Source organism: Equus quagga, chromosome 18, assembly GCF_021613505.1.
Source record: "Equus quagga isolate Etosha38 chromosome 18, UCLA_HA_Equagga_1.0, whole genome shotgun sequence".
Classification (NCBI taxonomy): domain Eukaryota; kingdom Metazoa; phylum Chordata; class Mammalia; order Perissodactyla; family Equidae; genus Equus; species Equus quagga.
In genome coordinates this window covers 34,645,713-34,652,769 of record NC_060284.1, presented here as the reverse complement: position 1 = coordinate 34,652,769, position 7,057 = coordinate 34,645,713, and positions in this window count along the sequence as shown.

Genomic DNA, 7,057 nt, shown 5'->3' with positions numbered 1-7,057 from the left:
CTACCTAAGAATCCAAATGTCTCCATCCTGCCAGTAAAAAGAATCACTCATCCTTTTTGTTTTGTTTTTTCTTGCTTTTTAACATTAATTGAGCATGTGTACATAACACATTAATAACAGAGGGAAAGAGAAAAAACATATTTGGTCAAGACCAGCTCTCAAAGATCTAGTGGAATAGTTAGTGGAAGGGGAGGAGTAGAGAAATAATTTCTGTACCATCTGATAAGTTCAATAATAAAAATATGAATAAGCTGTTCTAGGAACACGAAAAAGGAAACAGCTAACTCTGCCTGAAGAATCTGAAATGACTTCATGCAGGTGATGTTGGCTCGGCTTTAAAGTTTGAGTAGGAGTTTGCCAGGCAAAAAAAGAAATCAGACATAATAAACAGAAAGAATGTTTCTTTCATTGCATTTGTAAGGGCAAAGAATTAAAAATATGGTGTGTTAAAAGAAGAATAATGAAAAATTCAGTGTAGCAAAATCATAGGTTGTATGCAGTGCTTTGCAAGGTAATTGTTTTACAGGAAAGCCAGGAGGAGACTGTGAAGGGTTTTCTGTCAGGTGCTGTGATCCTGTGATCCTGTGGATGTCAAAGAGCAAAGCTCTAAGCAAATCAGATCTATTTTTAGACAACTCTGACAGCAGCATAGAGTAGGATCCAGAGCGATGAGAAAAAGGTAAGACGTCATCACAAGAGTCCAGGGAAGAAAGAGGACCAGAACATCAAGGACAACCTAAGACATTCATTCTTAGAAGACTGATGGTTTAGTGGTCCCTCTAAGTAAGGCACAAAGAGGAAAAGCTTTTGTGGAGGAAGACTGTAAGTTCATGTCGAGTCATGCTGTGTTTGAGGGAATGACTTACAGCAGGCAGTTAAAAATGGGTATCATCCGACACAAATACCTCAACAAAATCAAGATCAAATATATCTCAGATGCTCCCCAAATACACCAGTCGGTAACTTTTCAAAAAAAATCAGCTTGATTTGACGTAAATTACTTTTAGTGACATAGATGTCACAAAAATGCATGTAACAATGGATAGTGACAACGGATGACAACTAGTGACTACTGCTTTCTTTTCTCCGTATTTACAAGCCATCTGCTTAACATTCTGTTTCGTAATAAAAATCAATGGTCAGCTCAATCATGCATAATTGTTAGAAATTACCTTTTCCCCTTTTTGGAAAATTGACACAACATTGTGCAACTCTCAATGTCTTCATTTTGTTAATCACCATTATTTCTCAGAAATGATTGATGGTGTTCTGGCATCCCACCTGTGCATCTTCTCATGGCTCAGGGATGCCATTCGTCCGGGTCTGGGATCTGACCTCATTAAAAACAATTAATTCTTCATTTACTCCCCTGACCTGGTATGAATTGCAATTCCTTTGTAATGTTGCCTGCTTGGGCTTTTCAATTTTAAAATTATTTTTGTGGGTGAATAATATGGAAATAAAATAGGACTTGAGCAGTTTTGCTTTCTCTTTATCATGAGCAGTTAGCGTTACACCATCTGTTTCAGGAAGCAGGTTCAAGCAGGTCAGAAACGTTCCTTGTTTTTGCATCTTCATCATGTTAAATTAAAATCGAAATGTTGTTGTCCTGAGCATTCTGGGGAGTCTCGGTGCTTTCCTGTCTGCAGGTTTCCTAATGCCAGTATTATAGATTTATGCCACTCTTTTGTATTCATTCTTAGCCTTGTGTCCCTCCCACCAAGTTCTGTGAATATGCTGCCTGTGGATCCTTTATCTGAGCTCCTCTATACATCCTCATTGAAATCAGTTGTAATTGCAATGTCAGTTATGTTTTTTAGACTCACCTCTATTTCTTCCCAGTTAGTGTTTTTGATAAGAGAACTAATACCTGTCTTTTCCCTTCACAGTTTTCAGCTCGAGTTCCCCAAGTCCAGTGTATATGTCTGACAATAACCAGCATCCTTGACCATCACAAACCCCAAGGTGACAGTTACTTCCTTTAACATTCGGATCACCATGATTTACCCATGCCTTCTCTTCTTTGTTGGTCATAGTTAAACCCCAAGTAGCAGTGCGTTGTATTCTCCAACTTCTAAGAGAGGAAATTAGCTCCAAGATACAAGTGTACTGAATGCTCTGTTTTTGTCAAATTGGAGCTCCCAGCGCCTATGCAGACGCTAAACCATCCTTACCTTTCCATCAAGTCAATATCTTGTTTCCATGCAAACTTTAAGTTTCTATTGAGAAATCATCATCTGTGGTTTTTTCTCAATATGTATTCAACAATATCATTACCTTTTATCCTTACAAAAATGTTCCATACCATTTATTTATTAATTTAACAAATGCTTATTAAGCACCTGTACTGTTTTAGTTTGCTAGAACTGCTGTTAACAGAGTATCACAGACTGAGTAGCTTAAACAGCAGAAATTTATTTTCTCAGAGTTCTGGAGGCTAGAAGTCTGAGATCAAGGAGTTGGCAGGGTTAGTTTCTTCTGAGGGCTATGAACTAGGGGTCTGTTCCAGACCTCTCTCCTTGGCTTATGTATGGCTGTCTTCTCCCTGTCTCTTCAAATTATCTTCCCTCTGTATGTGTCTGTGTCTAAATTCTAAATTTCCTCTTCTTACAAGGATGTCAGTCTTATTGGATTAAGGCTCACCCTTAATGATCTCATTTTAACTTAATTACCTCTGTAAAGACCCTATCTCCAAATACGTTTACATTATGAGGTATTTGGGGGTTAAGACTTCAACACGTGAACTTTGGGAAACACAATTCAGCCTATAACTTGTACTTTGAGTCAGGCTCTGATCTAGGCCCTGGGAATATAGCAATGAATGAAACAAAGTCCCCGCTCTCGTGGAGTTTATTCACGCTCTTGTGGTAACCGAGGAAGATGGTCAATAAACAATAAATAGATGTTGTGATGCCAGATAGTGGCATTTGGAGTCTAAACAGGCCAGGAGATGGAGGGTGACAGATGGGGGATGGACCTGGGAGGGCTATAATTCTAGATGACATCACATTTTAACAGAGACATAAACAGAGTGAGGGGCAAGCCGTGTAGTTGGAGAAGATACATGCGTTCCAAGCAGAGGAACAGCCAGGGTAAAGACCTGAAGCTGGAGCATGGTTGACTTATTCAAGGAACATGAAGGAAGAAGTCAAGTAATAGGAAATGACATCAGCAGGGTGTGGGATCTTGTAAGGATTTGGATTTTATTCTAAACAGTATGGGAAGCAATTTGAGTTATAAACAGGGAACTGACGTGAGAAAGACAATTGTACCAAACTTGGATTTTATGAGATATAATGTACAACCCTTCTGCTAAATCTATGCTGTCCCTAATAAAAACACTTAGACAATTTCCTGTCAGACTTTATTGAAATTAAGAATTCCTTCTGGAAGAGGAATTACCCATCACCTACCTACCTGACTGTGGCTCTTGTGAGGAGCTTAATAGTCTTATCATCTTCAACTAAACATTTGTATAAAATATCTCTATCAAGAGAGAATCTTTGATTTGTCTTTTTTAGAAGACTTTTCCCTCATGGTAAGTTTGAAATTAAACTTTGACACATGTTTGTCATTGATTTGTCTAAGAAGTTGCTTCAATGAAGGAAATCATATTTACATTCTTGAAGGATCACTCTGGGTACTGGATAATTCCCTCAGGATTTCCATGTGGGTCTATAACCTTCTATCACACCTGCTTCTTTTGCATATTCCAGGCACAGTTTCCTTAATTGTGCTGGTTCTTTTCAAATCTAAATTGACTGCTCTGGTCCTCCGTCTCTAAAGTAGTCTATTTCAGTTACAACTAGATAAATGATTACGAAATATCTGAAAGGCCAAAGCAAGACCATTTCTGATACAAGCTGACCTTTCTGGAGTAATAAAAAAGCTTCCTAAACTCTCTTTTTATTCTGACTTGCCGCTTTAAAATCATAATTAACTATATATTGAGTCAATAATAGTTTGGAAACTGCATACCCAATCAAATAAAGCTAATTATCCCTCTCCTACTAAAAAAAAAAAAGGCAAAAGACTGTGTTATGCTTATGTGACTTACATTTTTTTGACCTGCACACAACATTAGTATTCACTAAGGGAGTCCCAGTAAACATCTAGGAGAAATCACACTGTCAGCAAAAGTCACTTCTTATATCATCTGGTAATATTGAGTGTTTTCATTTCCAAAGTTTAGATTGAGTCTTATTACTGAAAAAGGACAAACTAGAGGTCTTTAGATAAACTAGAGCTCTACAAGTTTCGGTTTCATGTATGTATGTAAAACTTAGGAAATTGTCTCCTAATAAATGACTTGCAGAAAACGCAAGTTTTTAAAACGTCAAATCAAATCCAGATACATTTCCCCTCTCATAAGAATGGGCAAGGACAATATTACCTATTCTTGGAGATTTCTCCTTTCCAGGGCTACCAGTGGTCCTGGGAGCCAGGTAGAAGCAGGTCCCTGGTTGCCATTCTGTACCACATCCCCCACCAATTTTGCTTATTGAAGAGTAAGTACCTGCTGGAAATATGAATCCATGAGCTAGTTGCGATTTTATTTAGTTATGAAACTCAAAGAACAAACGAGTGAGGGACACAAGGGGTGAGATAGCAAGGAAAGGCAGCAAAGAAGAAGCAAGGGAAAAAGAGAGAAAGGGACACCGAGGGAAGGGAGAATTTGTTTAAAATTTAATAAAGAATCAGTATGACCGGAGTAAATTGCACTCAAAAGATTATTTACTTAAAGATAAAATCACATGAGCCTATTTCAAGTTAGAAATTATTAGTGCCACGTTAGGCAACTGGGAAATTAGGGGCTTGTGCTGACAGGAGGCACATATACTAAAAGCTGGAACTTGGAAATAAGTAATTAATGTCATAGTATGATGCGTTTTCTTCCAAATGAATTATATCACTTTTTGCTTAGGGACTTCAAGCTTTCTATCTGCAAAGTTACTGCTGCTCTTCATCAACCCAAGCTAGACGTTTCTAAAATGCTATATTACACAATATGCCAAGTGCCTCTCTATTACCAAAATTCTAAGTAAAGAGCATTATGGAAAATGCCTCCATTTTATTGGCTGATTTTTATTTGATAACTCCTCTTTGACAGCCAACTTTTCACAAAACCATCTTAAATTTGATACAGTCCATGATTGTGAAAATATCATTTTCATTTTTGCGCTCTCAGTCCTCAGTCTAAAACTCTATAAATCACTAAGGGTTACAGCACCTGAGTGGGAAGCATGACTTTACACGTGCCATCCTCCTCAAGCTCAAACACTCCGTAAAATGTACTTGTGCAGCTTCCGTGAACCCGTGTTCCCCCTCCACAAGGCCGTAATTGTGGATCTTTGGGGTCATAAATTCATGGTGTGTAAAGATTGGAGCTGAGTCAGGTTAAGAGGTCAAAGAAAAGATTGTTCTCCCATATACATCAAATTCTCATCTACCCCAATAAATCTATCTGATTTATTGAGGTATACGTGCACTGATAGCAAAAAAGGTATCAAGCTTTTTAACATTATTACAGGTTAAAATACTTGATCCTTTTTTGAGCTAAGCCACTTGGCATACAACAGGTTAACTGAAGCATTTGGAAAGGTTCAGAATAACACTGTTGGGCTTGGGCTTGGCCTGGCTCATACGCTGAGGTTTTTGATATTGACTAAAGAATTAGGAACTAATTATCCATTTTCAAATTTTAAGGTAATTGCAAAGTAGAGATACTGAAAATAATTGCTTTGTTCATGTGCTGTCAATCACCGAGTTTGCTGAGCTTCAGCTGCACTGGTTCCATGTCAATGTGGGATGTAAGCCAATCTCTGTGTGAACACCAGTTTATTCCCGCTTTGTTATGCTGCAGAAAGTGAAGTGGTGGATTGTTGAACTAAAACGGCGTTGATAAACACTACCAAACTCACTTTAAAAGTCAATAGGAATCCAGCAGGCATTTCTACAGGACAGTAAGTGAAAATTTAAATGTGACCCAGGGGTTCTTCTTGTTTTATTCACGTCTATTATTTAAATGCTGTATTTATAGCCTAACTGTGGTTACTACATAACCTGATTTCTGGTTCAAGAAGTTGTCACTCAGGCAACTCAAGCCCCAGGCCCCAAAATTAGATCACTCTCTCAATTCACAATTGATGGTTCTGTCTTATAAAATAACAGCAGATTCAAATCTCCCTTCCATTCTCCTCCACACCCAGGTATCTCCAATTCTTTCCCAAGAGAGTTGACTTCAGAGAATGATGGCCACTACCAATCTCTCCATAGCAGACAGTTGAAGACACATACAAAATCTTGGCTGTGAGAGGCTAGCAACGCTGTTGACTGAATCACCATGGATGTGCCCAAGCTCTTTGGGTCCAGAAAACACACACACACACACACACAGTCATTGCTATGGCTTATGGCACTTTTCCTTACAGGAGAAAAATCTCAGATCTTGGGAAAGTCACTCACTTACATAAGTCTTAGTGTCTTTTTAAAACACTTTTTAAATGTTTGAAAACTTATTAGGAAATATTTAAGATATACAAAAGGTACAAAAATAGACTATAATGGACATTCATGAAATTGTCACCTAACTTTAAAAATAGCATTGCCATTGCAGTTGAAGTTCCCTGTGCACCTGTCCCAGATAGAGATAATAACCACCATCCACAGTTTGTTGCTTGTCTTTCACGTGCATCTCATTATATTCTTCTTAGGTGTCTGTACTATCCAACGTGTAGAAGTATTTTGTGTATGTAAAAGTTATAATACTGTATATACTCTTTGGCCACTTGGTTTTTTTCCCTTAAGGTTGTATTTGTGAATCATATATTGATATGTGTACAATCATGCATCATTTAATGATGGGGATCATTCTGAGAAATACATCGTTAGGCAATTACATCCTTCATGAGCATCATAGAGTGTACTCAAGGAGAAGAAAATTTGCCAGCCCAAAATGTGTCTCTTTAACATGAGGATTATTTTAAGCTGATTATTCTTAAGAAACAAAAGACTCAGAAAGTTTTTCCTGTTATCTCCCCTTTAACTATCTGAAATA